Source organism: Giraffa tippelskirchi, chromosome 11 (genome assembly GCF_054371585.1).
Source record: "Giraffa tippelskirchi isolate mGirTip1 chromosome 11, T2T-mGirTip1v1.2.pri, whole genome shotgun sequence".
NCBI classification, from domain to species: Eukaryota; Metazoa; Chordata; class Mammalia; order Artiodactyla; family Giraffidae; genus Giraffa; species Giraffa tippelskirchi.
In genome coordinates this window covers 115,393,747-115,415,342 of record NC_137285.1, presented here as the reverse complement: position 1 = coordinate 115,415,342, position 21,596 = coordinate 115,393,747, and the positions used below count along the sequence as shown (strand labels likewise).

The window sequence follows — 21,596 nt, the reverse complement described above, 5'->3', positions numbered from 1 at the left end:
TATCATAGTAATTCAAGTAAGCCAGAAAGAGAAAGACAAATACCAGACGATATCACTTATATGTGGTATACAGATGAACTTATTTACAAAACAGAAACAGACTCACAGACATAAAGAACAGATTGTGGTTGGGAAGGGGCAAGGGTCGAGGAGAGATGGAGTGACAGTTTGAGGTTAGTAGGTGCAAACTACTGTATATAGAATGGATGAACAAGGTCCTACTGTATAGCACAGGGAACTGTATTCAATATTCTGTAATAAACCATAATGGAAAAAAAAAAGATATGAGTTAGAAACAGAAAACATAGAACTAATAAATACATCCCAAAATTAATTATTTGAAAAAAGGACATAATAAAAGAGCCCATTAGCTAACATAATTGTGGGAAAAAAAGCAGGGGTAAGGGGGTGTACCACATACATAAAATAAAAAGGAGGAAATAACCATCAAAACTGCATGCTTTTTTTTATGATAAGATTCTACTTTGTACAGTTCTTTGCAAATAAATTTGGAATAATAAAGCAGATAATTTTCTAGACAAATACAACTTGTCAAAATCAACCTCAGTGGAGACAGAAAGTCTAAATGTATAAAATACCACAGAGGAAATAGAAAAAGTATAAAAAAGAGCTTTCTCATGAAAATGTACCAGGTCCAGATTGTTTCTCAGGAAAATTCTTTTTCTAAAAGTTATTTTATGAAGTGAATATAACTTCAGTCTGAAAAGATTGCATTAACAAAAGGAAACTACAGACAGAAGTCATTTCTAAATATCAATAAAAATATTAAATAATTAGTAAATAGAATCCAACAGCACATTAAAATATTCATCATGACCAAGCAGAGTGGATTCAATATTCTAAAATCCATCAGTATTACTCATCATATTACTAGATCTAAGAATTATGTAAGTACACATCTAGATAACACAGGGCTTCCTAGGTGGTGCCAGTGGTAAAGAATCTGCCTGCCAATGCAGGAGTCGCAGGCAGGAAACAAGGGTTCCATCCTTGGGTCAGGAAGATCCCCTGGAGGAGGAAATGGCAACCCACTCCAGTATTCTTGCCTGGAAAACTCCATGGACAGAGGAGCCTGGTGGGCTACAGTTCATGGAGTAGCAAAGAGTTGGACACAACTTGCTTGACTGAGCACGTGAGAGAAATAACCCTAAAGAACCCATAGAAAATTACTACAAACAAAAAAATTTAGTAAAATAGGTTATAAAATCAATCTACAAAACTGAAGTTTTCATATATTCAAATAAAATCATTTTATATTGCAAAAGAAAACCCCCTTTGTGAAAGTCAAAAAACATTAAATACCATACCATAAATTTAACAAGAAATGTCCAAATCCTCTATGAAGAAAAACTATAAAACCATGCAAAAATGCACAAAAATAACCTCACATAAATAGAAAGATATACCATATTCTTGGATAGGAAGACTTAATATCAAAGATTTCAGGTCTCCCCAAAACTGATTCACAAAATTTAATTTAATATAATTCTGAAATTTAATATAATCCAATAAAATATGACTAAGTTTCTTTCTGGAGCTAGGTGAGTTTATTATAAAATTCATTTGAAAGAACAGATAAGCAAAAACAGTCAAGAGGGAAAAATCCTGAAAAAAATCTTTAAAAAAAAAAAAGTGAGGAAAATAAACAGAGAGAAAGAGAAGTAAGAAAGGATAGCCTTGTCAGATTTTAAAACATATTAGAATCTCTAATTGAAAGTGTGTGGTGGAGTGGGGGTACTTTTCCATTCATTGGAAAGTTCTTGATGCTGGGAAAGATTGAAGGCAGGAGGAGAAGGGGATGACAGAGGTTGAGATGGTTGGATGGAATCACTGATGAGTTTGAGCAAAGCCCAGGAGATAGTGAAGGACAGGGAAGCCTGGTGTGCTGCAGTCCGTGGTGTTGCCAAGAGTCAGACACAACTTAGCGACTAAACAACAACAACAAAGGACAAAGGAGCAAGGAAGGTGACACCACTGTGGTGCAGTCCTATCTGGAAAGCAGGACATGATCTCTTCCACAAACTAATTGCAAGGGAATAAAAAGAGGGCAGGGAAATCTACAAACTGAAGAGATGAAAAGAAATATCAACCACTTGCAATGTGTGAATCTTATTTAGATGCTGATCTAACTGGAAAAAATAGGACACAGTTTGTGGAAATGTGAGCACTAACTGGATATTGGATCACACTAAGGACTTTCTAATTTTTTCCTTGTAATAGTGATGTTAAGATTGTTCCTTTTTTTAAAGTTCTTATCTTTTAGAAAGACATATGCAAATATTTACAGGTGAAATGAAATGATTCGGGGGAAGTGTTTTAAATACTCTGGCAGGGAGAATATATATGAAACTAAAGTGGCCATGAGTTTATTTTGTTGACTGGGTGACAGAAACACAAAGATTGCCTATAGTATCATGTCCAATTTTGTAAACTTTTGAATTTATACCAAAGACTTTTAAATGTCAGAAGCTCATAGAACGGGTAATCATTGGGTTTCAGTGAAGGCCGGCCATTTGAAAGGAGAGAACAGAGCAGGAAAATCCAGTAAGTGCATGTAATTCACCCAAAATGTATCTCTCTCGCTCCCCTTTACTGAGGCTGGATCACCTGTGAAACAAATGCTCCATGCAGAGTGTAGCATGCCAACAAAACTCTCCATCTGGAGAGGCTGCCAAGCCTTGACACTGGAAACTGGCGGCCCTGGTCTCCTTCCCAGGCTAAAACAGCTTTTCCTAGTAGCTGGTCTAAGGCAGTCTGCCAATCCACAATCAGCTGGTAGGCACTCTGCTGGCATGTCCATTAACATATCTCAGACACTCAGGTAGCTCAGTCACCTCTTCTGCAAAGAAGTCTTCTCTGACCTATCTTGTGGGAGACTCTCTCTTCTTCTCTAGGTTTTAATAGGTACTTTTTCACCAAAAATTCTCTTTCTGTACTATCTACATTGCCACTGTTTCTTCAGGTCTATCACATCACACACACACACACACACACACACACACACACACACACACACAGTAGTGTCTTATAAGAATAGGCACTTAGCAGCACGGAGACTAAAATTGGAACAATAGAGAGAGGATTAGCATGACCCCTATGCAATGATGACATGCAAATCATGAAACATTCTCTATTTCAAAAAAATTTTAAAGAATAGGCACCATCTACCTATCACCTCCTGTGTCAGGCATTACCCAGCCCTTTGCACTCAAACCTCACCAGGACCCTGAGAAAATTATCCCATTTTAAGATGTGGAAATGGAGAGAGAAACTTTAAGTAACTTAACCAAAGCCACAGAGTTTATAAATGGCAGAGCTGGGATTTAAATCCAGGTCTATCTGCTTACAAAGAATGTTTATTTAACCGCTGTGGTGAATTGCCTCCTTTAGCAGCAAGGTGGCTATTCAATCAGTGATTGCCAGGAGATACATGGATCCAGCTGAGAGACTCAAGCATGCTGTCCCCATGTCTCCCCTTTTGTGTCTTCATTATATCCCAATGGCAGGCCATCCTCTCTGTTCCATCTAATGATAGAGGGGTGGAAGGATGCATTCCACTGCACCTGGAGGAATATAAACACATCTGGAAGGAGGCCATTGCCGAGCAAACCAAACTCCTCCCTGAGTGTGGACAGGAGGGGGTGTCTATAAATAATCATAAGAGTGTGAGAGATTCTTTCCCCTGGGGCTCCCTTTGTGAAAGTTGATGGTAACTGATGAGGCTACAGGGACATGCCAGTCCTTCTGCTCTTAGAACCAGGCGTGGTTATTTACAGAAATGTCATTTTCCCAGCCCTCCCTCTCCATCTCTGCCAGAGGCCCTAGAGATCAGCAAATATCAACTTACTGCTGCCCTGGGGCACACAACAATGAGCCACCTGTACACACTACTGCCTATAAACTATGCTCCGGCTCCTGGTCTGGCTAGGGCTGCTTCCTCTTTGGAAACTTGGTGAGAAAGAGAGAGAGAGGTCGGTCATAGATTTCCTCCTTCCCAGTAAGAGGGGGCCAGGCAACCTCACTTGAACCCATATCAGTTCAGTCGCTCAGTCGTGTCCGACTCTTTGCAACCCCATGAATCACAGCACGCCAGGCCTCCCTGTCCATCACCAACTCCTGGAGTTTAGCCAAACGCATGTCTATCGAGTCGGTGATGCCATCCAGCCATCTCATCCTCCATCGTCCCCTTCTCCTCCCACCCCCAATCCTTCCCAGCATCACAGTCTTTTCCAATGAGTCAGCTCTTTGCATCAGGTAGCCAAAGTATTGGAGTTTCAGCTTCAACATCAATCCTTCCAATGAACACCCAGGACTGATCTCCTTTAGGATGGACTGGTTGGATCTCCTTGCAGTTCCAAGGGACTCTCAAGAGTCTTCTCCAACACCACAGTTCAAAAGCATCAATTCTTTGACGCTCAGCTTTCTTTATAGTCTAACTCTCACATCCATACATGACCACTGGAAAAACCATAGCCTTGAACAGATGGACCTTTGCTGACAGAGTAATAACTCTGCTTTTTAATATGCTATCTAGGTTGGTCATAACTTTCCTTCCAAGGAGTAAGCGTCTTCTAATTTCATGGCTGCAATCACCATCTGCAATGATTCTGGAGCCCCCCAAAAATGAAGTCAGCCACTGTTTCCGCTGTTTCTCCATCCATTTCCCCTGAAGTGATGGGACCAGATGCAATGATCTTAGTTTTCTGAATGTTGAGCTTTAAGCCAACTTTTTCACTCTCCTCTTTCACCTTCATCAAGAGGCTTTTTAGTTCCCCTTCACTTTCTGCCATAAGGTTGGTGTCATCTGCATATCTGAGGTTATTGATATTTCTCCAGGCAATCTTGATTCCAGCTTGTGCTTCTTCCAGCCGGCGTTTCTCATGTTGTACTCTGCATATAAGTTAAATAAGCAGGGTGACAATATACAGCCTTGACATACTCCTTTCCTATTTGGAACCAGTCTGTTGTTCCATGTCCAGTTCTAACTGTTACTTCCTGACCTGCATACAGGTTTCTCAAGAGGCAGATCAGGTGGTCTGGTATTCCCATCTTTTTCAGAATTTTCCACAGTTTATTGTGATCCACACAGTCAAAGGCTTTGGCATAGTCAATAAAGCAGAAATAGATGTTTTTCTGGAACTCTCTTGCTTTTTCGATGATCCAGCGGATGTTGGCAATTTGATCTCTGGTTCCTCTGTCTTTTCTAAAACCAGCTTGAACATCTGGAAGTTCACCATTCACATATTGCTGAAGCCTAGCTTGGGGAATTTTGAGCATTACTTTACTAGCATGTGAGATGACTGCAATTGTGTGGTAGTTTGAGCATTCTTTGGCTTTGCTTTCTTTGGGATTGGAATGAAAACTGACCTTTTCCAGTCCTGTGGCCTCTGCAGGGTTTTCCAAATTTGCTGGCATATTGAGTGCAGCACTTTCACAGCATCATCTTTCAGGATTTGAGATAGCTCAACTGGAATTCCATCACCTCCACTAGCTTTGTTCGTAGTGATGCTAAGGCCCACGTGACTTTACATTCCAGGATGTCTGGCTCTAGGTGAGTGATCACACCATCGTGATTATCTGGATCGTGAAGATCTTTTTTGTACAGTTCTTCTGTGTATTCTTGCCACCTCTTCTTAATATCTTCTGCTTCTGTTAGGTCCCTACCACTTCTGTTCTTTATTGAGTCCATCTTTGAATGAAATGTTCCCTTGGTATCTCTAATTTTCTTGAAGAGATCACTAGTCTTTTCCATTCTATTGTTTTCCTCTATTTCTTTGCACTGATCGCTGAGGAAGGCTTTCTTATCTCTCCTTGCTATTCTTTGGAACTCTGCATTCAGATGGGAATATCTTTCCTTTTCTTCTTTGCTTTTTGATACTCTTCTTTTCACAGCTATTTGTAAGGCCTCCTCAGACAGCCATTTTGCTTTTTTGCATTTCTTTTCCATGGGGATTTTCTTGATCCCTGTCTCCTCTACAATGTCACGAACCTCTGTCCATAGTTCATCAGGCACTCTATCAGATCTAGTCCCTTAAATCTATTTCTCACTTCCACTGTATAATCATAAGGGATTTGACTTAGGTCATACCTGAATGGTCTAGTGGTTTTCCCTACTTTCTTCAATTTAAGTCTGAATTTGGCAATAAGAAGTTCATGATCTGAGCCACAGTCAGCTCCCGGTCTTGTTTTTGCTGACTGTATAGAGCTTCTCCATCTTTGGCTGCAAAGAACATAATCAACCTGATTTCGGTGTCGACCATCTGGTGATGTCCATGTGTAGAGTCTTCTCTTGTGTTGTTGGAAGAGGGTGTTTGCTATGACCAGTACGTTCTCTTGGCACAACTCTATTAACCTTTGCCCTGCTTCATTCTGTACTGCAAGGCCAAATTTGCCTGTTACTCCAGGTGTTTCTTGACTTCCTACTTTTGCATTCCAGTCCCCTATAATGCAAAGGACATCTTTTTTGGGGTGTTAGTTCTAAAAGGCCACCAAATCAATAAAATCTGGAGTTCCCATGCTGCCCAGCTCATAGCGGAAGAAATAAATAGACTGCTGGACCAGAAGTCAGAAATGTGGATACAGACCAATCAATGTCTGAGTTCTAGCTCCTACATCTGTAAAATGGAGGCAAGTCTTTGGTCAGATACCAGATACAAAGGTTTTTGGAAAGAGTAAATTAAGTGATGCTGTTAAATAATTTGTACTGTGTGAGAGATCATCATGATAATCATTATCACAATGCAGTCCTTTGAGCCACTGTTGCAAGTACCTAAGACAGATCTCAGAAAATACCTTAAAACAGTACTACCAGGACTCTTATGGCCTTGCTGGTTAGTGACCAGTCCAAATTGCCATAGAAGACATACAAACCAAACATATGAACAGAATCTAGGGAATAAACAACAATTTGCTTGTGTACAGACTTGATTTGAGAATTCTTTTGCATGGACTACCAAAGGGCATTGTGTGGGATGGGAGGTTAAGTTTTGAAATCATCCAAAAGGAAAACTCATTTTAACAGTATCCCTTTCCACTTTCAATAGAAAAATATGTCAGAGATAGAAACTCTGTAGGTCTTCCACTGTGCACTACAGCAAATTCAACAATCCCATCTGCTGCACCAGGAAACCATGGTATCACCGAGTTCACCAAGCATAGGATGGCGCCCAGGTCTGACTTACTGGAAGAAGATGCTCATCATGACTCCTTGGGGTAGAAGCCTGATCCCAGGGTGGAAAATAGAGAATTTTATGTCAACCAGTAGTCCTTATCACTACAGTCAGGTTACTGAATGCTCTGTCCTTGGTGCTGGGCTATAGAAGTAAAGCCATTTTAGTTGCTATTCCAGCTATTTTGTTCCTTCCTACTCCCTCCCCCCACACTGTCTCAATATCTTAACTCCTCTCAATCCCCAAGCCACTGACCAAGTTTAAACATCTTCTCTTTCCTGGACCAGGACAATAGCTTCCTAACTGCTCTCATTCATTCATCAAATATCCATTGAGTACTAGTCATGTGCTAGGCACTGTTCTAGACCCTAGGGAAAAGTAATGAACTAAAGGAACAAAACAGCTGGCTCTCAGGGAGCCTTCTTATGAACCCCATCAACTAGTATCACCATTTTATAGTCCATCCTCCATTAGCCAACAGAGAAATCTTTCTGAATCACAGATCTCATCATGGCCCTCCCAGGCTGGCATCCCTTCCCTTGTTCCTGATGCTTAAGCTTGAAGTTCAAGCTTCATGGCCCGCAAGACCCTTCTAAACTTGGCCCCACCAAACCATGCAGCCTCATCTTTACCTTTTCTCTGCCCCAGCACCTTTTCTATGGTGAACACAGCTTGCAACAAACAATAGCAATCACTGTTAGTGTACTTGAAACTTGAGGGTAGAGAGTCAGCAGGTATGCTCAGCCGCCATCCTCCAGCATCCTGAAGAGAAGTATCTTTAGGCTGTAGCAAGGCTGTGTATATGTGGGTCATCAGAGGGCCCTGCCCCTTGTTTTCTCCATTTGTAAGGAGTAAATATGAAAGTGGCTTCACCTCAGGAAGAGGAGAAACTATAAGCATTTGGGGCTCTGGTACAGAGAAACCTGGGCTTCCCTGGTAGCTCCACTGGTCAAGAGTCTGCCTGCAATGCAGGAGACCCTGGTTAGATCCCTGGGTCAGAAAGTTCCCCTGGAAAATGGATAGGCTACCCACTTCCAGTATTCTTGGGCTTCCCTGGTAGCTCAGACAGTAAAGAATCCACCTGCAATGTGAGAGACCTGGGTTCGATCCCTGGGTTGGGAAGATCCCCTGGAGGAGGGCATGGCAACCCACTCCAGTATTCTTGCCTGGAGAATCCCCATGGACAGAGGACCCTGGTGGACTACAGTCCATGGGGTTGCAAAGAGTCAGACACAACTGAGCGACTAAGCACAGCATAGCACACACTGAGAGATGAAGGCTGAAGTGCCTGGTGTGTGGAGGACTGCTAGGAGATGCCAGCTGCCTAGCACCTACAGACCCTGAGAGCCCTCATTCTATAAAAACTGAATTCAGGCACAGCTAACTCTGATCAAAGAAAGAGGTGAGTTTATTCAGGTCCCGGGGAATTTGTATCCTCTTCTGGGATTCGAGAATCATCCATCCTAGCTACCCCTAATGCCTGGGAACCCAGAGAGAGTCCCTAATATCATTCATTTGTCAGTTCCACCTATCTCCAGCCACACTCCCAACACAGCATATGGCCCCATCTGAAGCCCCCTATACACCAAAGTCTTCATTCCCCAAGCATGCCAAAAACTCTGATGCCTCTATGCCTTCACACATGTGCTTTCTGGTGCCTATGGCACTTTGTCCTCTGTCAGTCTGGAAAATTCTTCCCACGGATGTCAAAGAGAGCATCTGACAAAAGAGGTGGTTTATGTCATCATTCAAAGCCTTAATTCTCTCCACTGAGACCCCTGATACACACACACACACACATACACACACACACTCAGTAACTCAGTCATGGCCTACTCTTTGCAACCCCATGGACTGTAGCCTTCCAGGTTCCTCTGTCCATGGAATTTTCCAGGCAAGAATACTGGAGTGGGTTGTCATTTCCTTCTTCAGGATACACACACACACACACACACACACACACACACACACACACACACACACACATTATTTCATACATTGGTTAAATTTCTCCCCCTGAGAGTCCTGCTAAATTTTGCCTCTTGCAATCTATTTCTCCTCACACAGTCTCCCCACTGAATTATGAGCTCCTCAAATGTAGGGACCATGCCTGCCATCTCTATATTCTGTCTGCCAGAGTAGGTAATCAGAGAATCTTTGTGGTAGATACTGAACTGGAGTAGACACACCAAGCCTTCTCCTGCTGAGAAAGCTTAGCATATGCTGATCCCATCATGCCAAATGACTGGTTCCTTCCTTTTCTCTAGATCTCAGCTTAAGTTTCTCCTCCCCATAAATCAATATAAATTATTTTCCACATAACTTCCTGCTTTTTTCTCCATGGAGTTTCCAGAATGTATAATGTTCATGATCTGTCTTTCCTACTTGACTATAGGCTCCATAATGCATAGAACTGTGTCTATTTTATTCATCACGTTGGGGGTGGGGAAGGAGGAAAGGAGCTTCATCTGTAGCCATTTTTTGTGAAGGAAGCACATCTAGCTCAGAAAAAAGCCAGGTTAATGAGTTTCTTCTGACCCAGCCCTGCACCACTCCTACAGCAGTGCTTCTCCATCTCGTCACATATTGGAATTACCTGGGCAACTGTAAACATTACTGACTCCTGGGTCCCGCTACCAGGCATTCTGATTCAATTATTAGGGGTGTTGCCTGAACATGCTGAGGTTCAGATGCTGCCCAGGGGCTTCTAATGTATAGCCAGGGCTTGGGGTCACCGCCCTACAGTGGGGCTGGCTTTCTTGGGTTTTTCATGGCCTCTTGGTGTCATGACTGACAGCTTTGTCACCAGAGATCATTGCTGTCATCTGACAGGGAGAAGAAGCCCACAGCACCTCTGTCCCCCTGAGCACCATCACCTGAGCTCCTTAGAGCAGGTAACACATGAGAAATAATAGGTTCTGAAGCTCCACCACGAGGTTCCCAATGATCAGGAAGGATTGAGGAGTCAGAGCTGGCTTGTCCCAGAGAGGACCTAAGGCAGTCATTCCTTTCGGACATGACTACCAAAGCAGGATGGTCACCCAACTGGGCCTTTGCTTCTCCTTCCTCTTGATTTCTGTGTTCCCTCAGTTATACCGCCTTAGGTCACCTGGGTTAAACAGCTCTCCAGCCAGGCTCTCCCTGGTCCTATAAGGGAGAAGCTGGCTGCAAGTCTTGTGGTTTATCCTGCAAACAGTCCTCACTGTTTCAGAATCAACATCTTCAAGCACAGAAACATTGTCATCAGATATGTGTTTGCAAAGATAGCTCTGATAGTAGGATTTTTATTAGCAGTATAACGTCTTCCAATCCACAAACTTTTACTGCATTTCTTCTAAATACCCATCACTGAGCTAGATAAGCAGGAAAATGTTTAAGTAAATAAGATGCAACCCCTTCTCTCCATGAGCTAGTGGGGGAAATAGGCTGGTAAAGGGATCACGGTAGACGAAGGTGAAAATGTGAAGCCAAGGATGAGCCCAAGGTATCACGTGAGGTAGGGAGGTGATTCCTGAACTCAGTCATTGAGGATGGCTGAGAGGCGGCCAGGTGCAGGAGGGCAGGACTTCCTCTAGGCAGAGAAGTCAATGTGAATAAAGACTCCTGGAACCAAAATGAGGAAACAAAGATGACTAATAAAGGAAACCGCGTTAAGAAGTGCAAGCCGGGGACTTCCCTGGTGCTCCAGTGGATAAGACTCCACACTCCCAGTGAATGCAGGGGGCCCGGTTCAATCTCTGTTTAGGGAACTAGATCCCAAATGCGACAACAAAGACTAAAGATCCTGCATGCCACAACTGAGACCCAGCGCAGCCAAATAAACAAATTAAAATAAATAGAAAAAGAAGGGAGGGCAAACCATAAGATGTTGTGGGACTCAGTGTATGTGAGAGGAGTCACAATAGCAAATGCTTATACAGTGCTTACTGTGTGGCTGGCACTATTCTGTATGTGTGTACATTTATTTTACTTTATTTACTCGCTAGATTCTCATAACAACCTAATGAGATAAGATGATCATTCCCATTTTACAGATAAGAAAACAAGACACAAGCAGTAAAAGTAACAGCCCCAAATCACATAGCAAGTGACAAAGCCAAGAAAAGCTAACGCTGGAGCATACACTCTGAACTGCCATGCTTCCCAAGCTTTATGATAGATAATTGGCATCAACCATGCTTAAGGAGATTGGGCATTATCATGGAGGGCAAAGGCAGCCACTGAAGAATTTTATACAGAGAGTGGGACCATCACACATAGAGTTGAGGGGGCAGATTTCAGAGTATGAATAGTCTTTGGAAGATTGGTAGTAAAAGAGGAGAAAGAAAAGTCTAAACCAGGGCTATTGTATGAAGGGTGGAAAGGAGAAAATGAACTTGACACGAATTCTGGCATTTGAATTAATGAGATTTTATGGTTGATCAGAATTGGGCACATGAAGTGGAATCAAGAATGCCACCCAGAGTTCTAATTTGGATGGAAAACAGACTTTAGAGGGAGGGATGTAGTTTTGGACAGGTTGAGTTTCAGCCATCTGTGGGTCCCCGTGGGGATGGAGGGCAGGCAGTTGGATGTGTGGACATATCCATGGTGGCAGTGTGGTCAACACCTTTGTGTGAGTGGAATGGAGGAGAGGTGAGGATAAATGCTGCAGAAAGTCCCATGACCTATGTACCCCACGCCTCTGAGTACTTCTCCACTAAACAGGTTGTCAGTATCTATCACTCATCAATCTCTCCAAGGTCCTGACACATTCATTTTTGGCTGACATTCAGCTATTTCTCTACAAGCAGGTAAAGTTAGATTTTCACTTATCAAACTCTCTTCATTATTCTAATTTAACTTCTCTGCAACCAGAGTTATAAGCAGTTTTAGTTTTAAGCAGAGCGTTATCCTGATCTGAAAGACACAATTGCTTTACACCATCATGAGAGGTAAATTTAAGATTGCAAGAGGCTGATAGCCTCATTTCTGAGAGTTAAAACTCATTTCAATGGTGTGGGGCTTCTCAGGCAGCTTGCTGAAGTAGCAGAATTCTTTTGTTATTATAGATTCAGGTCAGGGCATCTTAGCCAAAGAAATGGCCCCCAAATACTGATTACCTCCTGATGTTCTCTTCAGCTTTCCTCATTTCAGTGGAAGACAGGAAAAGTGGCTTCTCTGATTGCAGGAGTCAGGGCTGTCTCTGTGCTCCATTCAGAAAACCAATCCCAGGAAGCCACTTGCTTCTGAGTCTGCCTCCAATCAGCTCAGCCACTTCATCTCATCTCCATCCTTCACCCCATTGGCCCCCACTCACCATATCAGGAATACCAGTCAACATGAATCCTGCCATTGAAAACCATGGTATCTCCTCTAGTACTACAAAACTTCATCACTGGTTCAGCCCTACCACTCCTTCATCCATTTTTATTTTTAAACAGTTGTAAGAAATCTCAAGGTGGTGGAAAAGGTAATATTCTAACAGGTGGATATGATGACTGCTAGTTTTCTATACAAAAAACACTCTCCCTTTCTATTCTGTAGGGCTTCCTTGTGGCTCAGACAGTAAAGAATATGCCTGCAATGCAGGAGACGTAGGTTCAGTCCGTGGGTTGGGAAGATCCCCTGGAGTAAGGCATGGCAACCCACTCCAGTATTCTTGCCTGGGAAATCCTGTGGACAGAGGAGCCTGGAGGGCTTCAGTTTATGGGGTCGCTAAGAGTTGGACACATAACACTTTTCACTTTCTATTCTGTAGGGGGCAGCAAAACACCCTGCTAGCAGACTGGAGGGGTCTCAACAAGAGCCCAGAGTTTCTACTCTCAGCTGAGAGTAAACACCTTTCGTCTCCTCACCCTTTCTCTTCTTCCTGCTGGCATGCTGACATGACAGCTGGAGCACCTCAGCCCTAGCCATGGACCTCCAGACTTCTTTCATGGGTCAGAAAACAACCCGATAATGTGTTAAGCCACTGTACTTGAGTTTCCATTTCTAGTATGAGTCCCTCTGAAAATGTGGAAAATAAGGACACCCAGAAAGGCCTTCCCAACTTTGGCAAGTGTTTCTTTGGGAACAGCCACTAGAATTCTGCATTGTCATTACCATTATGTGCATTGATATTCCACCCTAAATAGTGAGTCCTTGAAAGCAAACATGCTGACTTACCCACAACTATGTAGCAGCATCTTGATGGATGTTGAATGAACAAGTGGAAATTGCACTGGGGTGTCCGGTGTTAATGACTAAGTCCCAGGAACTGGCCAATTGATGAAGCTATGCACCGCCAGCCTTGTAGGCAGGATATTGCCATTGCTACCAAAATGCAAAAAGCACCAGGCCCATTATCTCCATGTGGCAGTTGTTGAATCAGTACATCTTTGGGATGAGAAGAAACCCTTCTTAGGCATTCAAATATTCTGCCATGGTTAGTCAACTCCACAAAAAAGCATTATATATCTTTGCAGACTACTTTTTTCAGGACTTCCCAGGTGCTTAGCAGTACAGAATCCACCTGCATTGTAGGAGACACTCGGGTTCAATCCCTGGGTCAGGAAGATCCCCTGGAGTAGGAAATGGCAACCCACTTCAGCATTCTTGCCCAGAAGATTCCACAGACAGAGGAGCCTTGTGGACTACAGTCCACGGGATCACAAAGAGTTGGACACAACTGAGCATGAGCTACTTTTTTAACTAAAATTTTATGGAGGATCTTTGAGCTTGATAATTAAGCTTAACATCTGCTTTGTGAGTTAAATGTCCTCATTGTCTCCATTTTACTGATGAGAAGCCTGAGATCTAGAAGTTGAAATGACTCTCCCAAGGTTATGTGCCATTCCAGGTAAGGTAGGGATCTGAACCCAGCTCTGCCTACACTATTCCTTGTTACCTCGCTGCCTTTCTACTTCATGTTCTCAGTTCCAAAAGGGGAAACGTGAGGCATAGAAGGAGGCCTATGCTTCCCGCCCTGTGACCACTAGGCTCTTCCAGCCCTAGGTGGAGAAGATGAGGCGGGAGGAGGAGGAAGGCCATGAGCCACTGGTAACCTGAAACCCCAGAGTCCCTCCTAAGACCTAAAAACATGTGCAGTTGCCTAAATTAAAATTAACACACTGCTTGGCTGGAAGGCTGTGCAATTGTTTTTGAAACTGAGTATATTATGTTCTAAATGTTTAATCTGGCAGAGGCCATAAAAGATGAGTTCCAGGCCATTTGGAACTTATATTGCAAACAAGATAGTCTGGGAGGCAGCTTAAAAAAAGGGATAGCTATCCCAACAGAGTGGCACAAATTGGTCTCGTTCAGATGGATGCAAGGCAACAATATGGGGTGAAAGAGACTCCTTCTTTGACAGGGGACAGGCAATGATAAAAGCAAAATGGTCAGCTGTCGGGTCTCACTTCCTGATGCTTGGGGAAGCTTTGCTGAGATGGCGGGAAAAATCAATATAGCCAAGGCAGACATGTTGATTTGTGGCGCCAGACGGTTACAGAAGGCGATCCTACCCTTCAGATATTAAGAGATGCCCATTTAGCATGTTTAAGTCTGACTCACTCCATGCCCCAGAAGGCAGAGCCTCCCAACCCAAAGCCTGCAGCTGAAATAAGCACATATATAACTCCAGCCAGGGATTCTCCTATTGAAGCCTTCCCAACTGAGGGGAAAGTGTAGCATGGTGGCCAAATGCTCAGGTCTAACTGTCAGAGAGATGTGGATTCAAATCCTAGCTCGTCTACCTACTGAGAACATGTCTCACTGACTCTGTCTAGGCCTTAGTTTCCTCATTGAGTTGACTTCTCAAAGAGGAGTACTGGTCTACCAGCATTGTTGTGAGAATAAAATTAATAATTGGCATTGTTGCCACTGTAGATTAAGTGTTGGATAATGTGAGCTACTCATATTAAGTTTGCATGATGCCAAAGAGCGTGGACCAGGCATAGCAGTATTTCAATGCTGGGAAAGGTCACAACCCGGCTTCTCCTTTTGGTATCGCTGGAATTAGGTACATACTTGGCAATGGACACTGTCTGGCATCTCTCAGTTACTATTGTGACAAGGGTGTGGCATGAGGGCTTCAGAGCAGGCACAACTTCAGGTGGAAACAAGCTGACTGAAATGTACCCTGGCTTTATCAAATTGAATCCTTCTTCTAGAAATAGCCTCAGGGGATGAGGACCATCACACTAAATGAAACACTTTACAACTATTTACACTGATTTCTCACAACTCTGTGAACTGAGGCACAGAGAGGGTAAGAAATTTGCCCACAGTCACGCAGCAGCCTTGGAAGGAGGCAGAAACCATGGTTTTCCAAAATATGGATTTCTAAATCTAGTATTCTTTCTACTACATCACAGCTGTGCCTTTATTTATAGAAGTGTAAATAAGATTGCAAAGGAAATGTTTGGCTTGCTTAAGAAAGCCACCAGTTTTTAAGAGTCTATAAAATTAATTTAACCCATCTGTCTACAGAAACTTACTGCATTAATTACAAATGCTGTTACCTGTTTAGTTAAAAAAGAACAAATATGGAAAATTGCTACTTGTAATACGATATGTTCACATCATCTAGTTTTTTCCCACTGAGAGACATCACTGTGTAATAGAAAATATGGGAGCTTCAAAGTCAGAGAAACGAGTTCAAATCCTAGCTCTACCATGTACCAGTTCTTAACATCAGGGAACCCCAATTTCCTCATATGTAAAAGGTGGGTTATTAATACCAACTTCAGGGTTCCTTGGAAAATTAAATGCCATAATGTACCTAATTAGATAAGGCACTTAATACAATGCCTGGTACCTAGCCAATTCTAAATAATGGGAAGCTATCATTATTCCTAAGAAATAATGATACTTCTGTAAAATATCCTCCAATTTAGACACAATTCTAGTTCAGATAAGCAAGTTTCACTAAATGCAGGCTTTCAGTAAGCCAGAAATTCTACTTTCAGGAATCTAGCCAAAGGAAGTGCTCACATCTGCAGAGAAAGGTATGTGTGTGTGATTATATTAATTACACATTATTTATAATAGCGGGAAAATGGGAAACAACCTATATATGTATCAAAAGAGGAATGGTTAAACAAATTTTGTTTAGATCTATAAACATTTTCTCTGTAAAGAGCTATATAGTAAATAATTTTAGCCATTGTATGTTTTATTAGTTCAGTTCAGTTCAGTCGCTCAATCGTGTCCAACTCTTTGCGACCCCATGAACCACAGCACGCCAGGCCTCCCTGTCCATCACCAACTCCCGGAGTCTACCCAAACTTATGTCCATCGAGTAAGTGATGCTATCCAGCCATCTCACCCTCTGTCGTCCCCTTCTCCTCCCGCCCCCAATCCTTCCCAGCATCAAGGTCTTTTCCAATGTGTCAACTCTTCGCATGAGGTGGTCAAAGTATTGGAGTTTCAGCTTTAACATCAGTCCTTCCAATGAACACCCAGGACTGATCTCTTTTAGGATGGACTGGTTGGATCTCCTTGCAGTCCAAGGGACTCTCAAGAGTCTTCTCCAACACCACAGTTCAAAAGCATCAATTCTTCAGTGCTCAGCATTCTTCACAGTCCAACTCTCACATCCATACAAGACCACTGGAAAAACCATAGCCCTGACTAGATGGACCTTTGTTGGCAAAGTAATAACTCTGCTTTTTAATATGCTATCTAGGTTGGTCATAACTTTCCTTCCAAGGAGTAAGCATCTTTTAATTTCATGGCTGCATTCAGCATCCGCAGTGATTTTGGAGCCCCAAAAAATAAACTCTGACACAGTTTCCACTGTTTCCCCATCTATTTGCCATGAAGTGATGGGACCGGATGCCATGATCTTAGTTTTCTGAATGTTGAGCTTTAAGCCAACTTTTTCACTCTCCTCTCTCACTTTCATCAAGAGGTTTTTTAGTTCCTCCTCACTTTCTGCCATAAGGGTGGTATCATCTGCATATCTGAGGTTATTGATATTTCTCCTGGCAATCTTGATTCCAGCTTGTGCTTCTTCCAGCCCAGTGTTTCTCATGATGTACTCTGCATATAAGTTAAATAAGCAGGGTGACAATATACAGCTTTGATGTATGTACTCCTTTTCCTATTTGGAACCAGTCTGTTGTTCCATGTCCAGTTCTAACTGTTGCTTCCTGACCTGCATACAGGTTTCTCAAGAGGCAGGTCAGGTGGTCTGGTATCCCCATCTCTTGAAGAATTTTCCACAGTTTATTGTGATCCACACAGTCAAAGGCTTTGGCATAGTCAATAAAGCAGAAATAGATGTTTTTCTGGAACTCTCTTGTTTTTTCGATGATCCAGCGGATGTTGGCAATTTGATCTCTGGTTCCTCTGCCTTTTCTAAAACCAGCTTGAACATCTGGAAGTTCATGGTTCACGTATTGCTGAAGCCTGGCTTGGAGAAATTTGAGCATTACTTTACTAGCATGTGAGATGAGTACAATTGTGCAGTAGTTTGAGAATTCTTTGGCATTGCCTTTCTTTGGGATTGGAATGAAAACTGACCTTTTCCAGTCCTGTGGCCACTGCTGATGGCCAAAAAAGATGTCCTTTTCATTATAGGGTACTGGAATGCAAAAGTAGGGAGTCAGGAAACACCTAGAGTAACAGGCAAATTTGGCCTTGGAGTACAAATGAAGCAGGTCAAAGGCTAATAGAGTTTTGCCAAGAGAATGCACTGGTCATAGCACCCTCTTCCAACAACACAAGAGAAGACTCTACACATGGACATCACCAGATGGTCGACACTGAAATCAGATTGATTATGTTCTTTGCAGCCAAAGATGGAAAAGCTCTATACAGTCAGCAAAATCAAGACCAGGAGCTGACTGTGGCTCAGATCATGAACTCCTTATTGCCAAATTCAGTCTTAAATTGAAGAAAGTAGGGAAAACCACTAGACCATTCGGGTATGACCTAAATCAAATCCCTTATGATTATACAGTGGAAGTGAGAAATGGATTTAAGGGACTAGATCTGATAGAGTGCCTGATGAACTATGAACAGAGGTTTGTGACATTGTATGTTAAATAACTTAGGTCATAACCACTGAGTTCTGCTATTGTAGCACTAATCAGCCATAGACAATATGTAAAAGAATGGACATGGCTATGTCTAAAAAAAAAACAAACCCCACTTTATTTACAAAAACATATGGAAGCCCAGATTTGACCTCAGTGTTTTCTGACTTCTGATGTACATGATTGAATACTATGCAACCATTAAAATAATAAATAAAGTTGACCTGCATGTATTTGGACAGAAAGATATTCACAAGGGCTCCTACAAACTATCATCATAGGAAAAAGGTAGACAATGCGATAAGAATTGGGGAGAGAATATGAAAAGGAAATTCATAAAAGAGAAAATTCAAATAGCCATCTAATTGATTAACTTTTCCAAATGCAAACTAAAACAAGAAAATTCTATTTTTCACTCACCAGATATGCAAGCATTAAAATACTGACAAAATCAAGTGTTGATGAAACTGTAGAGAAAAGAGTACTCTCATACACCACTAGAAGAAATATAAAGAGGACAATCACTTCAGAAGGTTCCTTGGCAATCTATTAAAACTGTAAATGGGTATATCCCATGATCTAGCATTTCCTTTTCCTGGGTCCCTAACCCCAGGGAACCACTTTCACATGTATGCAAGTACACAAGAAAACTAACTGAAAAATTATAATAGCAAGAAGTTGAAAGTGACCTAAAAGTCCATCAATAGAGGAAGGATAAATATGCAATACACTCTTGTGACAGAATGCAATTCACCAGTTAAAAGGGATAAAACAAATCTATATTCATAAATGTAGTTAGATCTCAGAAATACAATACCAAGTTTCAAAACAGTCCTTAAATTAAACATCTGCAGCCTCTAATTTCCTGCAGCCTCTAATTTTCTGCAGCTTCTTCAATAAGTGCTGTTGGGAAAACTGGACAGCTACATGTAGGAGAATGAAATTAGAACACTTTCTAATACAATACACAAAAATAAACCCAAAATGGATTAAAGACCTAAATGTAAGACCAGATTTAATAAAACTCTTAGAGGAAAACATAGGTAGAATACTCTTTGACATAAATCACAACAAGATCCTTTTTGACTCATCTCCTAGAGTAATGAAAATAAAAACAAAAATAAACAAATGGAACCTAATTAAACTTAAAAGCTTTTGCACAGCAAAGGAAACCACAAACAAGACCAAAGACCTTAGAAGGGGAGGAAACACTTGCAAATGAAGAAACTGACAAAGGATTAATCTCCAAAATACACAAGAAACTCATGCAGCTCAATATCAGAAAAGCAGACAACCCAATCAAAAAATAGGCAGAAGACCTAAACAGACATTTCTCTGAAGAAGGCATACAGATGGCCAACAAACACATGAAAAGATGCTCAACATCACTCATCATTAGAGAAGGCAAATCAGAACTACAATGAGGTATCATCTCACACCAGTCAGAATGGCCATCATCAAAAAATCTACAAACAATAAAAGCTGGAGGGGGTGTGAAGATAAGGGAACCCTCTTGTATTGTTGGTGGGAATGTAAATTGATACAATTACTTTAAAAAACTAAAAATAAAACTACCATATGACCCACCAATTCCACTTTTGTGCATATACCCTGAGAAAACCACAATTCAAAAAGACACATGTACCCCAATGTTCATTGCAGCAATATTTACAGTAGCCAGGACATGGAAGAAACATAAGTGTCCATCGACAGATGAATGGATAAGGAAAATGTGGTATATATACAATGCAATATTACTCAGCCACAAAAAGGAACAAAATTGGGTCACTTGTAGTGATATGGGTGAAACTAGAGTCTGTCGTACAGAGTGAAGTAAGTCAGAAAGAGAAAAACAAATATCATCTATTAACACACATATATGGCATTTAGAAAAATGGTACCGATGAACCTATTTTCAGGGCAGGAATAAAGAATAGGCTTTTGGACACAAAGGGGGAAGCAGCATATGGGACAAATTGAGAAAGTGAGAGTAGCAGTGACATGTATACAACATCACGTGTAACATAGATAGCTAATGGGAAGCTCCTCTAGCACAGGTAGCTTAGCTCCGTGCTCTGTGATGACCTAGAGGGGTGGAATGGGGGAAGTGGGAAGAAGGCTAAAGGCAGAGGGGATATATGTATACATATAATTGATTCACATTGTTGTACAGCAGAAACTAACACAATAATGTAAAGCAATTATACTCCAATTTTTTTAAAAATCTGCAAACTCTCTTTTGTCATGTAAGGTTATAAATTCAGAGTCCAGATTTTATATATAAAATTTAATATATATATATATATATAATTTAATGGAAGACATTTGACATATAAACCACGTTATATAATATATATTGATCAACAGCAGATTTACTGTCATAGCACATTAGACATAAACTATATTTCCATATGTACATTTTATTTAATGGAAGAAATCTGAGCTCAAAAAAAGACAATCTGGCTGAATCTCCTGCTCAGGAGATGAGGGGGCCAAGGAGCTCAGGTCTCATGTCTGCCCATATGGTTGGGAATCACTGATCTAGCCCAAATAGCAGGTCAGAAAAAAGTGGTGACTCACTGGACGCACAAATCCCCTGGGCCCCACAGCACAGCAGATGTTGGCTTCGGGGCAATAGGAGTCCATCTCCCCCAGTGGGTAAGGGAAACAGATGCAGACGAAATCAACGGACTGGACCCAGGGCTGAGTCTACATCACTTCTGACACAGCTCTCTGACACCTCCTTGCTCAGGCTTTGGCAAGGTTTCCTAAAATAGCTTTACTCTAACCAACCTGAGCACTAAACCCTCTGCTCCCGGAAAGAAGATAGACGCAGTTTCCTGAAAAATCTTTGCATCTGGTGTTTGGCTTTAAGAGCCTCAATGGTGCCACTAAGTCGATTCTGTTTCTTCTTGAAAGCGCTCCCCACGCAATTCCATGCATTTTAATTTCCAATCAGAAACGCTTTGTCAAGGTAACCGTGGTGCTGCTGAATGACAAGTCTCGGCTGCTGATAGACCCTCAATTACCTCCCAGCTGAGTCTGTTTCAAAAGACCATCTATAGTTCCAAGTTATATGCGCACCCTCCACCCCCACCCCACACTGCGTTACCTGGATTGACCCAGCTCCCACCACGCGTGAGCCCCACCAGAATATTTCTTTGCTTTTACTCTCAGTCTCTGCCAGACCCTTTTTCAGTAGCTGAAGAAATAACATATGGTAGATCGGTAAACGTGGTCAGCTCACAATCTGTCACTGGGGCCACACTGGGCAGATAAACCAAGGCCACAACAGGAGGGCAAGGGGAAGGTCAGAAGCCAGAGAAGCCAATCTCCCTGCATGCCCTGCGGCTGCCAATTGGTCAAGAGAGAGACAAGTGACCCCTAAGTGCCATATGGGATG

At 42.0% G+C, this 21,596-nt stretch overlaps 1 protein-coding gene and 1 pseudogene across 2 annotated transcripts in view; one reads left to right on the top strand and one right to left on the bottom strand.

Annotated features, from left to right (window-relative positions):
• Positions 1 to 21,596, bottom strand: part of GALNT18 (polypeptide N-acetylgalactosaminyltransferase 18) — a 468,216-nt gene that overhangs the window by 411,538 nt on the left and 35,082 nt on the right. The gene's annotated exons all lie outside the window — the stretch shown is intronic.
• Positions 3,059 to 3,159, top strand: LOC145528043 (U6 spliceosomal RNA; annotated as a pseudogene).